Genomic DNA, 16,567 nt, shown 5'->3' on the forward strand with positions numbered 1-16,567 from the left:
ATATACATATATATATATGTATATATATATATATATAATTGTGTAGCTCATACTCCAGAAAGGAAGACAGTAACAAAGTTATTAAGCAAGTAATATAGTGGGTTATATAGTGATAAGTTCTATGAGGTGAAGTAAAACAGGTTCGGGAGTGACAGGTTTGTCACTTTTAAGTGTGGTCAAAGAAGTCTTTTAGAGAAGTCAATGTTTGAGTAAATACTTGAAGGAGGTAGGGAGCAAGTCACATGTATATTTGGGGGATGTGAGTGGAAAATGTGGCAAGGACAAAGTCATGAAATGGGAACATGTCTGGTAAGCTCCACAAGGAGGAAGATGGACATTATGCCTGAAGGGAATTGAGGAAGGAAAGGATTAATAGAAGGCAGGAGGTTAATAAATTAATAGAAGATTAATAGAAGGCAGAAGGCAGGTATTATTACCAGTGAGGTATTTTTCCAGAGACCATCTCCATTGTTAGAAAGAGAAAGAGAGGGAGAGAGACAGAGAGAGATCTAACACACACGATTTTAAAAGAAAGACTTGGCTCTTTTTAAGAACCACACTGAAAACAAGAAAAAGAGGTCACCAACCAAGGACTGGAGATCATCCCACCTCAATTTCTTAACACTTCAGAATTATAGGCCTTATTTGTTATAAATATACTTAAGAATCCCTTCAGGATTTAGACTATGGTTATCAGAAGACAAGGCCAAGGGACACATAATTATGTAGGGAAAGTGAGACCTCACAATGCTCAGCCATGCAGAAGAAAGTCACAAGGTGACACACTTCAGATGAGAAGGTGAGGAGTACAGTTTGGAAAGAAGCCCCTGGTATTTGTTCAGTAATATTATGATTTAGAAATGAATTGTTATAGCTTGTCCAGAGCACTAAAACTTTGAACATCTGTGTCAGGGGCCAACAAACTTTTTCCATCAAGGACTAGTTAGTCATTCTTTCAGGTTTTAGGAGCCTTCAGATCTATTTTAACTATTCAACTCTGTCAGTAGAGTTGAAAGCAGCCAGGGACAATATGTAAACAAGTGAGCATTGCTATGCCCCAATCAAAGTTTATTTATAAGAATAGGTGAGGGGCAGGATTTGGCCTGCAGCCTATGGTTTGATGACTCTTTATCTATGTTAAACAACAAATTGATGACAGGGTTTGTTTAGAGGGACAAAATGTGAATCATTCCTTTGTCAGTTGAGATTTTCAACTTTTATACTAGGTGAACAGTAGACCATAGTCTGTGTGATTTTCTCAGCAGATCACAAAAGACATGAGAGAATACCATAAGGACTTGGCTTTTGAAGAGCTTTCCTCAGAGGCATGCAAGTTTATTGAATTCCATGTCTGCTTCCCTTTGTCTGTGGAGTTGAGAATAGGGAGAAGAGTAGAAGTACGGAGACCAGTTAAGAGGCTGTTGGAGTTGTCCAGGCGTTAGGAATTAAACTGTATCTTTCAAAAATATATTGAAATAATAACTCCCAGTATCTCAGAATGTGGTCTTATTTGGAAAAAAGGATATTTTCAGAGGTAGTCAAGGACAAATGAGGTCATGAAGGTGGGCCCTAATCCAATATGACCATGTCTTTATAAAACGGGGTTGTTTGGACACAAGTGTATGCTAAGGGAGAGCACATGTGAAGATAAAGACAGAGAGATAGAGTGGTGTCTCTATAAACCAAAAAAATGCCTGTAGACCTCAGAACCTAGGAGAGAGGCATGGAGCAGATGCTCCCTCACAGCTTTCAGAAGAAACCAACCACCCTGACTGACACCTTGATCTCACACTGATTGCCTTTGGAGCTGGGAGACAATGAATCTCTGTTGTTTAAGCCGCTCAGCTTGTGGTGCTTTGTTGTGGCCTCCCTCACAAACTAACATGCCAGGGGAGACATGAGAGCAGTTCAGACAATGATGGGACCAGTGAGCAGTAGTTGATTTCTGGATATATTTTAAAATGGGAGTCAACAACAGTCACCATTGGATTGGATGTGAAATGGTGAGAGAAACAGATGTCAAAGGTGACTGCAACCTTTCTGGAAGGATAGAATTGTGAATAACTAAAATGAAGACTATAGAGAAGTTGAGCTTTGGTGGAGAGAGTTTAAGATTTCTTTTTTGGACATGTTGAGATTAAGATGGCATATCAATGAGAGGTGAGAATTAATTTGACTGATCCCCTGCAGGCTGGCCTTTTGGTTCCTTTGTAATTTTATGGAAACTGACTAACAGTGACTGCTTAAAGCAATTGATCCTGCAATAGATTAAGACCAGAGGCTATTGATTTGACACAACATGTATCCCCTCTCCTGAGACTTTGGACACCTTGGTCATGCAGGGAATTGGTGTGCCCCCAACCATGAATGCTGAGACAGAGCAAGTGGAGTGGGGCTGGAAGGGGGAACCTTTCTGCCACTTTATTTTGTTATATCCTTGAGGCTTCAGCCTCAGCCCCCTGATTAGGCCAGGGAACTAACTGTTATTGTCCCTATCAACGAATGATGAAGTGGCAGAACAAGGTCAAGGTTGTTTGTACTATTGCTATTGGATACCAGGCCTTGATCTCAGAGTAAGGGTATTGGTTTTCCAATTATGTAGTTTAACATTCTTCAGCCCGAGTTGAGGTCTATCTCTCAGAGTTTGATATATGATCCTACTAGACATATCTCAGTGTGGCAATCTGGAATGAGATGAGCAATGGTGAATCACATACTTGCTTATGTGTTTTCCTTAATAAACTCTAGCATATTCCTCATGTGTATGCTGTAATGATTTACCCTTGTTTGCTAGAAAATCCATTGAGCAAACAATATCAGGCCTAGTAGATACAATGACCTTCTGAAAGTGAACTCAAGGTTCTTGAGATATAGGATCCATCCTTGGGTTGGGAAAGGTCTGCTTGTGGTGTTTTGGCTAGTTATATTCAAACATTGGAATGGCAGCTTATCACAGGCCCTGGTAATTATTCCTCTGAGGCTCTAAAGTTCTTCTGAGATAGTATCTCATGATTGTTTATGACAGTCTTGGAGGGAGATGTCTAAATGGAGATGGCTTCACTGAGGAGAAGATTGAACAAGCACTCCTAATAAAATTGAAACTCCAGAGCTCTAGTGGGTAATACAGGATCCATAATACATGCCTTATTTAGAAATACTTATCCAAATAGGACCAAACAAATGAACAACTTCCCTGGCATTCCTCCTGCTATTGGGACAGTACAATATTGCTAGTGCACTGAAAATGTTAGTAAAAAGAATATAAGCATGGGACCAGTATGACTCCTCATTCCTCCCACTGAAGGAGGTCCCCATAGGAGACCATGTAAACCAACAGAACCACTAGGAGGGCCTCCCTCAAATACCATCCTTCTCAAAACACTTTGTTATGGCTTTTAGATCAATAGATCAAATGTATGAATTGATCCATACAACTCTGTAAAAAAATTCTCGGCTGTAGAAGACCCTCCCCCAAAACAAAATGATAACTAAGTGCTTTAAGAGAAGGAATATTAATGGAGGCATGGACAATCAAGAAGACAGAGAAAAGAGACAGCAAACATGTACACCATCTTTCTGAGATTAGATTAGAATAGTACGAAATTCAGTCTAACAGGACAGTCACAGAGTAAAATTAGTCAACTGTTTCCTAAGACTTCAGAGTCATCTGCTAACTTCAACCTTGAGAAGGGAGCATTGGTTAGTTAATTATAGATGTCCCCTTACCTTCCAGAACTCTTGGAGTTGTGAGATAACTCTGTTTCCTATTGGTGTATCCAGATTGTATCTAATCCAAAAATGGAAACCCTTTAGTTCTTGACCACAAAATTCTAGGTCACCCAGCATGCATCTAAATAGCTATGCCTTGTCATTTATATCTTCTTGAGAAAACAAGGACAATGGCTGATTCAAAAACAAATTATTCTAACCAGGATCTGGCCACTCACCAGTAAACTGGCTTTATGCCAAAATATGGCCATCCCCTGCAGGGATCCATCTGTTTTCAGCTGTTAGTGACCAAAGAGCCAGATGGTGGGAAGGTATAGAAGAAGAGCAGAGAAACATGGATATCCTTTACTCTTTCTCTTCTTACCCAGTCCCCCTCAGGGTGCTAGAGGTCTGGGCAGTGCTTTATGCCAGGATATACTTTATCACTGTCATCTTCTAGTTGATGATGTGTATTCCCACTGTGGCAGGAACATATGCATTACCTTTGTTCTGCTTTCTGCTATATTGTGCCTTTCCTCCAGATATCCTGCCAGATAGATGCTGGGATGGCCCACCCTCACAGTATGGGTATAAATGAGTTCACTTTGAGCATCACAAGACAGAAGGTGAGTGAGTGTGTGACAGCAATGGGAAGAGGAAGTCCTCTGCCTTTAGGATGGGAATACTTGAAACCTTGGAGGTTGTGGTGGGGATACGACGTGATTATTTCTACCTGAATCCTTCAAAAAGGATTATCTCCTATCTCCAATTTATTGGTGACTTTAAAAAACTTTTTAAACATATTTATTTATGGACACCTGGGTGGCAGTCAGTTAAGTGTCTGTCTTTGGTTCAGATCATGATCCTGGGGTCTTGGAATCTAGTCCCACATCTGGCTCCTTGCTCAGAGAGAAGCCTGCTTCTCCCTCTGTTTCTGCTCTCCCTGCTGTGCTCTCTCTCTGACAAACAGATAAATAAAATCTAAAAATAAATAAATAAATAAAAATAAAACATGTTTATCTATTAATTTGAGAGAGAAAGAGAGCACGCATTTGCATGCGTGTGTGCATGTGTATGCGTGCAGAGGTGAGGGACAGAGGGGGAGGTAGAGAGAAACTCAAGCAGACTCCCTGCTGAGCATAGAGCCTGACACAAGGCTTGATCCCAGGACCCTGAGATCATAACCTGAGCTGAAATCCAGAGTCAGCTGCTTAACTGACTGACCCACCCAGGTGCCCAGAGTCCAAACTTTATTGATCATTCTCTCTAGAGGACAAGGCTTCAGACTTCCATCGAGTTGAGAAAATAGCAACGATCTGGAAGCATTGGACAGAGAAAGAGAATCTGAGCATCCCCTTGTGGGGACTTTTGACCACACCTCCTCCCTCCAGCCCTCCTTGCTCTCTCACATTCAGAAGTACTAGGGCTACAATCTCTGAGCTCTAATGGGTTTATGATGGAAAGCTCAGCTTGATTGTTATGGAATTTTCCAAGCTCACGGATGCTGGAATCATTTGCACTGTTTTGTGTTGTTGTTCTCTCTGCTGAGTCAGTTACTACTTGTCCATCTGCTTCCTGGCTCCCAGGATTTTAGTATTTTGTTACTGCTGCTTCCTATTTTGTTTTCTCTAGCCACATAGGTTTACGCTTTTAAAAACATATCTCTACTCTGATTTTGAGGTTTCTATGAGAACCAAGATTTGTTTAAAAATCTATGTTCAACATTCTTTATTTAACTCCATGGCTACGGTGCTCTCTAAACTTACAAATGAACTGCCCCAATTTCTAGATTCCTCCAAGTGTCCAAACTAACATCACATGGCTGGTGTGTGTGTGAGTAAGAGAGTGGTGTGTGTGTGTGTGTGTGTGTGTAGTGTATACAGATTTTGTTTTCAAATCATGCAGACATGAACAGGAAGAACAAGTTGGCCAATGTCAATATCAATAACTATTTCTTTCAGTACTTTCTAGGACAGGCATTTTGCTCCATGTTTTACATGTACCATTTTCATTAATGTTCACAGCACTGCTGAAAAACAGGTTTTATGATCCTTCCTATTTTATTTACAGATGCACACCCTGAGTCTTAGAGTTTCAGGAATCCAGCTAAGATAATACATGGTAGGGCCAAGATGCTCATCCAGGTCTATCTAAATCAACAGGCCAAGTTCCGAACCTCTGAGCTTAGAAGCTTTGATAGTAGAGAGATCCATGGTAGCCTGAAGGTGGACATTGGTGATTCTGTTCTCCCAACCACTATAGCGCCTCCCAGATGGTACAGCAGATGCTCATTTGTAGTTCTAGTTTGTCTTCTGTGTATTTTCTTCTGTCACTCATGTATAACAGAGCAGGAGGATTCCCAGAGGAGTTTGCTCATCCTCCTGTGTCTCCCAGTTATACCATCAGCCCAATCATAATGCAAATATTAATTCCATCCTTTCTTCCTTGGACTATTACAGTAGGGTTCCAGTGCATTTCAGAGATTCTGTTCTCTCTTCTCTTTGACCTAAAACTAAAGAAAAATATATATTTGAATATCTTTTAACAAGCCATAGATCCCTTGCCATGGACTGTTCAATCCTCATACTAAACTTATTTTGCTTATTTAGTTCGATCCTCATACTAAACCTATTCTGCTTATTTTACAGAAAAGGGAAACAATGCTCAAAGAAATCGGGTAGTATTCCTTCATTAAATCAAGAAATAAGTGGTCCAACTGGGACACAAACAGGAGGTTTTGTCACTAAACCCAGTGCCCAGTGCATTACAACAAATTGCCCCCTTAATTGGAGCTCCAGTGGTCACATTAGGAACTCTACTGTATATGTCATTCCTCAGCTCACAAGCCTTCAATGCCTCTCCACTGCCTACAAATCAGGGTATTAACATGGAGTCCTGCAGTCTCACGCATTCAGAGTCAGTCAATTTCTGCAGCTTCCTCTCTTCCTTTTCCTTCAAATTCACCTAAACCTAACTCTAGATGGAGATAGAAAACAAGCCTTTCATGGACCATCTCATGTCCATACACATGTCAGTTTGGTTCACACACAATCATTTAAATGAGGAAATGGATCATAACATGTCAGCATTTGGCTGGAGTTATGTGACTGTTGATTCTCTAACCAGAATCCAAAGCTTCTGACTACACTGTTCTCGGACATCCCATTGTCACATTTCTGGCATGTTTCGCATTTGTGCATTACCTGCTTGACACATACATGCAGGTTGCGGCTGCTGTCATACACACACTGTGTTTAACATAAATAGGTATTCAAAAGGAGCTCTACATCGAATTTTCAAGTAAAGTTGTTCTCAAAATGATTTAAAAAAAAAAAATCCCAGAGATACTTGTTAAAAGTGCAGTTTCCTGGACTCTACCTAGACCCTCTATAGAGGATCTCTTATCTAGAGTTTAGAAATTTTCATTTTCAGTAAGATTCCTGGTGTTTGTTACATAAAGTAACATTGGAGCCTCAGACATTAGATGATGTGGACAGCGCTCTGTGATTTCTTTTTCTCAACACAAGACACATTCCCTGCCTCCATATCTCTGCTCTTACTCTTTCCTTGGGTAGAATCTCTTCCCTCCAACCACCCCAATTCCTTTGTTTGCTTTCATAACATACTATGTAGAGGAATTTTCCATTAAGATCAAGGAGAACCCCCTCTCTCTTTTAAGGCTCCAAGCTGTTTGATAAGTTCTTTTTATAAAGCAATGAATGAATTTTTTAAAAATTCCAAGATAAGACACCATACAAAAGGGTTATCAACAATATCCCTTTATTTTCTATTGAAACAGTTTATTAATCAGATATTATCTGATATTACCAACAGTGATTGTTCAGTCCTGTTACTCTAGAGGTCTCTTTCCTCAAGTTTAAGCAGAAATAAATAAATATATGTACATCTATATATCCAATGGTCAACAAGCATTGATACCACCTGGTCACTTTTTCTCCTCTAACTGACCTCCCTCCCTCTTCCATAGTCAAGATGATTAACAGTGATGACATCCAATGACAACTTTTCCTTCTCATTTGGCTCACTGAGAGGTGGCCTTACTTTATTCTCTTACAAAGATTTTACAAAGAAATAATCATGCAAATGTTCTCATAACAAAACATGAAATTTAAAGACCTTAGAAGGTTTCGTTATCTTTCTCTTTTGCTGTGTTTCACAAACAATGTGGTACAAACCATATGGTCTAAGTCTTATTGTTGTTAAAACTGTAAATTCCTAGTTAAAACCGCAAATTCCATGGTTATAAATAAAGGAAACCCATGTCTCAGGGAAAATGGCCAAATTCACATTGACACATAAAGGCAAGATTCTACGAGGATCTTCTAGAACATTCCTCCCCTGTCTAATAAGCTCTTTTGGTGTAAGAAGAGAAACTCATATAATGCACAAAATTTGACATCCAACAAAAGTCATTTCTAATTTGTCCTTTTATATATTCATTGACTTTTTTCATTTACTACTTCATTTATAAATTTAGTGTCATCAAATGCAAGTTAATTTGCTATGTATGTACCAGTAATATGGGCCTGTATAAGACAATAACCCAGTTTCCAAGCAGCAGGATTCTAATAATCTCCTTTAGGAAACTTGTGCTGTATGCACTAACCAACTCCTTTCTTTGCATTATCTCATTCTGTCTTGTGCTTTTATACCTTTCTCCTTTCTGCGCCCAATACCCACTTTCCCCTCAACTGAAAGCTCCTTGATGGAAAGACCTATCTTTTATTCATAGCACCAAGTAAAGGGTCGGGCAAGTGACAGCGCTCAGTAAATATTTTCATTGGGGTTGTTACTGCACTTTCAAGAAAATGGACAGATATGAAATACAGAGGGAAGGGGAACAAATAATCTTGCTCTTTTCTATATTTTTCTTCAGACTAAATTTCTTTTTTGACCTCTTGAATAACCATATTCTATAATCATAATAAATGTGCCTGTTTTTGAAGCTCGCTATTTCATTATGGAGTCTCTCTCCAGGGTTTGGTCAGTTTCTTGGACTAGTTTCCTGGTCTTTTTGATGTTCAGATCCCTCAAGATGGTGGCCAACTTGTTGTTGCATCAAGCAGCTGTCGTTGGTTCAAACACAATGCTCATAATTTTTAGTAATCAGGCATAATATTTAGAACAGAAGAGCAGTGAAAACCCATAACCACCCACAGGAACTGTGACTTATTTTACCTGAGGTCTTATCAGTCCTCTGTGTAGAAGCTAGCTTCTGTCTTAAATTACTATCTGTAGCCTATATTTCCAGTAACAGCATGATTGCACTGAGCACTTCAAACCTAAGCTACATATTAGCAAAGACGGAGGCCCTGGGGAGTGCTCTCAAGAACCCAAGAACCTTTAAGGTTAAAGTGGTTCAGACTTGTTGCCTGTGTGTGTGTTTAGTTTGAAGATGTATTAAGAAAACCTGACTCAAAATTGAAGTTGGGAAGCCAGAAAGGGAGGAGTGTCATGCACATACATCTTACACAGTCCAGCAGGAAGTAGGAAGATTTCTCTCAGCCCAGCCACAGTACATTGTCCTTGCCTGTGAGAAGCCTCCACAAATGAGAAGCCCCCACCACTTGGAACTCTGTTTCCTCCAATGAATTTTAGTCACAGCACCTCCTCCCAACCTCCTCCTTTCCTATAGAAAAGATGTTCTCCTCAGTTCTCCAGACTTGCCTAGGCTTTGCCATAATTTGCTTTGTCTCAAACTACGATCTCTTTGTTATTGACCAATGAATGAATGAATGAATGAATGAATCAGTTAGTTTATTCTTTCAGAAGGCTGACATTTCACACACTCGTGTGTGCAAGCACTTGTGCACAGTTTGCTATAATCTGAAGTTTTGAAAAGCCAAACAATTTTTTTTTCTTAAATAACATTTGCATGTTATTCTGAAATTCTGTTGTTCATGTAAAAGCTAGCTTTATTAAATTTCATACAGGGACAAATTATACTCTTACATTGCCATGGCAACTGGAGACCTCATTTATTATTAAGTTAGAAACACACTTGGCCGGTAAGAGCAACCCCTCCCCATCCATCCACCCGGAGTGAAAAAAGTCCTCCTTTTAAAAAGGAGCTACACTTCTATGCAGTTTTATTTGCTTAATAACACCAAGGTAAGGCCTGACACTGCTTGGTAACTTTGCAGGAAGTCAGGCTTGATGTACAGTTGGCTTCTTAAGGAAATCCACTTTATAATGCTTTATAATTGGTAAGATACTTCTTTTATTCTTTTTGAAGAAAAATTGCCTCCTTCCTTTGACCACCATCATTACACTTCACAAATAACACAGCTGTAATTTAAAGATCCACAGGGGTTTTTGTTACTTTTATAAATTTAAGAGCTTCTCCTGCTCTTTCCCTTCTTTTCTCCATCTGAAAAAGGAAAAGATCTCATCCCTTTCTTGGACGTCCTGATCTTCTATATATCATCACAGCATTTCATCTGGATGATGTATTAGCTTCACCCATCAAAAGCGTCCAATCCCTTTGGTGATATATTACTCACTGACAAATGCCAGCTGGCAAGAATTGCTTTTGTGATTCTCACCAAGAGTTACCTCATTATTTAAAAGGATGAATTGCCTTTGAAATGATAACTACTAGTTGAAGAAATGAACAGTGTGTTATTACCTAGGCTAGGCAGGCCCCCACGTCTGGCCAAGCCTATTAGAAGTCAACCTTTTAATGAATGGGCATAATGTGGTTGTTCCATTTTGCAAAGAGAACAAATCCATCTTGGTCAGATAGAACTAATGTTTGGAAGGGATTCACTGAGGAAATGCAAGTTCTTATCCCTTACTGGCGTATATTAGATTTTAAGAAGTTGTAGAGCATCCTAAAGAAAAAACATTAGACATGTATACCTTAACCGAAAGAAATTAAATTCTTTTGCTGCTAAAGTCTTCGTTTGTCCATTTGTTTAAATTTTAATAAATTTTCATTCTTTTCCTTTTTAATATATGAAAAAAAAATCAAGGTGGGGTGCCTGGGTGGTTCAGTCAGTTAGGCTCAGCTTGGTTCATGATTCCAGGATCCTGGGATCTGACTGTCTGCTCAGAGGGGAGCCTGCTTCTTCCTCTCCCCTGGCCTGCAGCTCCCTCTGCCTCCCCGCCCCTGGCCCCAAATAAATAGGTAAAATCTTCAAAAAAATCAAGAAAATTACTGAGAGTTTTGACTCTAAGAAGTAATTTTGAAAATGATGTAAAAGTGAATTTGGAGTGAAATTATGAAGAATTTTGATAGTCACAATTAAGAGTATGGGTTTATATAGCAGAAAACAACAACAACAACAACAAAAAACTGGTATGAAACCAGACAAGAAGAAATGACTGAATGCACATATATCTGGAAACTAAATCTGGTTGGAATGATGAAGATGGTTTAAACAGATGCTTTATAATGTGGATACTTGATGAAGACCTGAATAAGTTTCAGCTTTCAGAGAAGCCATTCAAAGAAGGAAAAGGAAACAAGAGTGAAAGGTGAGGATGTAGAAGCCAAACTCTGAGTATAAAAATATGCTGACTAATGATCTCATAGTACCCAAGCGCAGTTCACAGAATGCCAGCACTCGACTTCACTCTTATTTAGTAAAAATAAGAATCAACATCAAAATGGATATTATTAGTTCTTTTATTTATTTTCTTTGAGCTTAAGAAAGTAATAGATACAATTTCAAAACCAGGTCCTTTGTGCTTGATTATAACCCCTCTCAGCTCCATAAGAGCTAAATAATATGGTGGACAGCAGTGAGTAGCCATGTGTTTAGGATTAAATGTTTTTCTCACATCGTCATTTTGTCTACACAGAAGCTACAATAGGTGTGGTATTTAAAGTTTTCTTCATCCTCAGTTACATATAGAGAAACAGAAATATTCAGGCGCCCAATCTGAAGGTCACCCAGTTCAGTAACGATTCAGTGGAGACTCTGGCCCAGAGTCAGCATGGTCTCACATTCTTTTTATAAACATGAAAGAAGATGGAAAAATAGGAAAACATCTCACTTCAGTAAAAGCCAGACCAATGAGGACACACAGGGAGAGGAAACTTTAAAGAAGTCAAAACACTAGGGCAAAATCAGTAACTCGTACTAATTTTTAGTTATTGCAATTTTTAAAAATGTTTTCTGTCCGATCAGTGCTTAACAGAGAATCCTGTTTGATTCTATAGCACTGAAGGAACCCCTGAGTTTATAATAGAGTTCTTCACAGTTGTAGCTGGATATTTTGACTCTAAATCCTGCAAGGGGAGTGCAGGTAACGAAAATCCATTATAGCGAAGTGTCCCTTAGTTAGAAACCTCTTGCATTGCAACTAAATAGAATACCTGGTTAGGTATGTTTCTTTTAAAAACACTTATAAAGGCTTGAATTCCCATCCCTTTCTCTCCCAGCCCTTCTCTGTCTATACACATGCATGGGTGTGAATAAGAGTGTGCACACACACAGTTCACAACCCAATAATACTCACTGCTGATCATACTTAATAATAAGATTCTACTTCTTCATTCCTGCCCTAAATAAATAGAATAAAAAAATGAAACTGCAAGCTGCCATCAACTTCATCTAATTCAATCTCCTTTTCTCCCTCTCCGCATTTTACAAATCAGAAACTGGATAAGAAAGTTTTGCAGTTAGGATCACATGGATTGTCAGAGGGTGAGTCCTGAATAGGAAACAGCCAAGGGTAGGGTAATGGTAGCGGAGGGTAGGGCAGGCACATGTCCTTAGGCAATTCAATTAATCACTTTGATTTCAAGTTTCATCGGTTATTGTAGAAATCCAATAGAGTCCCAGATTCAATAGAATTGAATATGCTGCACATGTCTGTAAAACATAGGCATCACTAAGGCTTTCTTTGAATCATAATGCTGACGCTTTAGAGACAAGCACAGTTTGGGAAACTGAACAAGGCTGAGATCAGATGTCAGTTTCATTATTTATTTCTTTCAGAATCTCTGTCCTTAAACATTAGGCAGGAGGATGAGGGCAGGAGCACTCTAACTGGGAAGGATGCATTTGTGCCTAATTAGAATGTGATTTGTCCCCAAAGATTGCATTTTAAAAGGCACGGTCTTTTTATTTAGTAATCCTGCTACAAGAAATTGACCCTACAGAAGTATTGACAACCCTTTACAAAGGTCTCTACAAGAATGCTCATTATAGCATTTTTTGATAGTAGCAAAAAATTGGAAACAAATGATGTTTTGTAGATTATTACAAGAGACTCGGTTATATCATTTTTCAACCATTCTCTGAATTTAAAAATAAATAAATATAGGGTGCATTTAAAAAGATATGAAAAAATAATATGTAGCTATTCAAAAAATGAGATAGAAAATAAAGATTTAAAAGTTCTGTTATTAAATGTGAAAAGCCCTGGGCAGAATGTTGAGTATAGGATAATCACTTTCATGGTATAAATTATAGATATGATATATATATAATTATGTTATAATTGTAAATTACATATATCAATAGTTTGTGTATAAAATAGATGACTATTATAAATATGCTTATATAAGCATGAAACAATTTCAGAAAGGAATTCTGGAAAGAATCAAAAGAAACTCTTAACCCTGGGTTCCTGGGTGCTTCCGTCGCTTGAGCATCCCACTCTTGGTTTCCGCTCAGCTCATGATCTCAGGGTCCTGGGATCAAGCCCTGCATCAGACTCCATGCTGAGCACAGAGTCTGCTTGTCCCTCTTCCTCTGGTCTTCCCCCTCCTCATGCTCTCTCTCTCTCTTTCTCAAATAACTAAGTAAGTAAATAAATAAATAAAATACTAGGGCGCCTGGGTGGCTCAGTGGGTTAAGCTGCTGCCTTCAGCTCAGGTCATGATCTCAGAGTCCTGGGATCGAGTCCCGCATCGGGCTCTCTGCTCAGCAGAGAGTCTGCTTCCCTCTCTCTCTATCTGCCTGCCTCTCCATCTACTTGTGATTTCTCTCTGTCAAATAAATAAATAAAATCTTTAAAAAAAAAAAATAAATAAATAAAATACTAAAAAAAAAAAAAGAAACTGTTTACTTTACTTTTACTTTAGGAAGATAAACTAGGTTAGTGAACTGAGTAATTGCACTGTGTGTATAATGTGTGTGTGTGTGTAAAAAGAAGAGTGGTAAAATTTTGGGCCATTTTTGGTTCTTTGTTTTAATTAAAATTAAATAATAAAACTTTAAAACTAAACAAAAATACAAACAAATAAATGAATACAAGAGGTATAATAACATTGTCCTGACAAGCTGTAATTAGTATTATAATAATATATAAAGATAGAAGGCCTATATGTAAAGATATAACAATACTAAGATAATATGATAATAATAATATAACATGTGAGAGATAGAAGATATAGTACTGATTACATAGATGATAGAATAATTGCTCCTCTCCTTTCCTTTCAAACTCTTCTCTGGGAGTTAAAATACCTACCAATATATATATATTTGCAGTTGTGCCTTTAATGTTTGAATGTTTATTTCTCATCATATAACATAGTGGAACATAGTAGAATGCACACAGAATGTTATACATTCATTCATTTGAGTAAGTAGGTACTATGTACACAATTTTGCTACATGCTGGGCATGCAAAGATGACTGACATTCCCTGTCCTTGAGTAGCTTACAGTCATATGGGGAATCTCATACGTGAAAATATTTCATCAAGAGTGGCCAGTGAAAATATTCATGACATCAAGAGAAAAATAACAAAACAGAGACACAAAGTGAGGTGAAGCTTCTCAGATGGGCTGTGATTACACTTAAAGCACGGTCGTGTGAGAGTCACAGGTTGGCCCCACATACTGGGGTGAAGCACTTGAATTCAGTCCTTTACCTGCACTGAGCCAGAGACAGTTTTGAACCCTAAAAGTGAGGTGATTCATTTCTTTTATAGGGAGATCAATTGATCCATAATTTGGCTGGTAGTTTGTAAGAGAGAGGTCCATTCTGTTAGCTAAAGTATCGATTAGAAAGTGATTACACTAGCGTGAGTGAGTGAACGCAATATTCTGAGTACAGGGAATGACAGTGGACATAGAGTAAGTCATAGATTTGACAGGTGTTTAGGATGTAGCATACACAGAAATCACTGGATACATGGTGACCGTGATGACTTGGGATGTGAAGCAAGGACAGATGGATGCTTTGTGGTGCTGTTAGTTGAAAAAGAATTCAGGAAACAGTCTGGGAAGGTTGGGGTACTGAGTAACCATGAGTGTGGGCATGTTGGGTGTGAGGCAGCATACCGTTCCCTGACCAGACATGTTGATAGGCAGGGCGTTATGTCTGTTCACACTCAGCATGACTTATGTTTTAAAGTCCTCCATGACTGGTCATGGGCTGGACATTTCAATTTAGAATCTGTTCATATAATGATATGAGAAGGAAAGCAAGAATGAGTGACACACATTTGTAGAACAGATGAAAGAGAACAAACCGGTAGTGGAAGCAGAAGGCGGCTAAGGTAAGTGGCATGGATTTCTGTTAGAGATAAAAACACCCATGACTTCAGATGTGAATCATTCTCCTTTGTGAAATGAGATTCAGCCCTTTCAAAATCCAGGAACATTATGGAACACCTTCTGCTCTTAATTGGCTGCTAGCTGCTCTACATAATTAAATACCACTCACTACCCTTAAAATTTGATGCACCCTCTAGCAAACTTCGTTTTAAATCTGCTCTTAACCAAGATTTCCTGGTTAAAGGAGGTCTTTTTTTTTTTTTTTTTAATAACTAATTCTTAAAAAGCTTTTATTTCTGTGAGAGCAAAACCTTTTTTAGCAATTTTTTAAACACCTCACTGAGATTTTTCAGGCACAGTTTTACAATGTTCCATGACAGCAAATGTTTTCTTCCAACTGGAAGGGTCTCAACCACCTGACTCCCAAGAACTAATACCGGAGGGTAGAAGAAAAAATGTCATGGCCAAGACTTTCATGGCCCTCTGGAGAGTTGTTGGAAAAGATAATATGATATGAACTTCATCTCAACCTCAATAACCCCTGTCTTGCTGGGATCAATAAAACACAGAAAACCTTCAGAGTATCCAGGGTTGAATTTAATATTGCCCTCTAAGGGTGTTCCTTTGTTCAGTCCACAGAGCTTTCAACAAATTCATTGGCACATAAAAACTTTTTCTCATAGATTTTTTCTTTAGCATACAAAAGCTTCCCATTCCAACAAAACCTCTTTTAGCAAAATACCATGTGAACGAGTTTCTCTGCAGTCAAAGCAGCCAGAATGCTCATTAAATTGCTAAACAGTTAATTCTATAGCCTCAGATCTAAAAGATAAGCTACTTAGGGGACAAAACTCATCCTTCCCAGTGACTTCTTTTCTATTTTCTGTCTGAAAATGATCCACTTTGGGGAATTTTTTTTTTTTCCTTTTAAGCAATAAGAGTTCGTTTCCCATCAAAATCGCACTGTCAGTGGTTGTGCATTTGACTGAAACCCACAGTATTAGGAAGAAGCTGAGGTGGTGTCCGGACAGGATTCTGCATTCCAAATCCAAACACCAAGGTTCTAAAATGACCCATTATTCTCTCTACTGACAACTCTCTTCATGTAGATAAGACAGCTGCTACTCAGGAAAATTGCAATGTAGGGGAAATATGGAAACCTTTTAAGGAAACTGCCTAAACGCAAGTCAGTTGGAAAAGAAGCAGGAAGATTTGAGAGTTTTGTGGTTGCTGTTTTTGTTGTTGTTTATTGTTTTCGTGGAAGAGAGGTTTATCCTCAGTTCTATTTAATTTGGACTGAAGATGGCACTTTGGTATTAATTGTTAAGATCAATATACCAGAAGTTCACTGATGATTAATGGAAATGCAATAGAGTA

This window comes from Mustela lutreola, chromosome 3 (genome assembly GCF_030435805.1).
Source record: "Mustela lutreola isolate mMusLut2 chromosome 3, mMusLut2.pri, whole genome shotgun sequence".
Lineage (NCBI taxonomy): Eukaryota > Metazoa > Chordata > Mammalia > Carnivora > Mustelidae > Mustela > Mustela lutreola.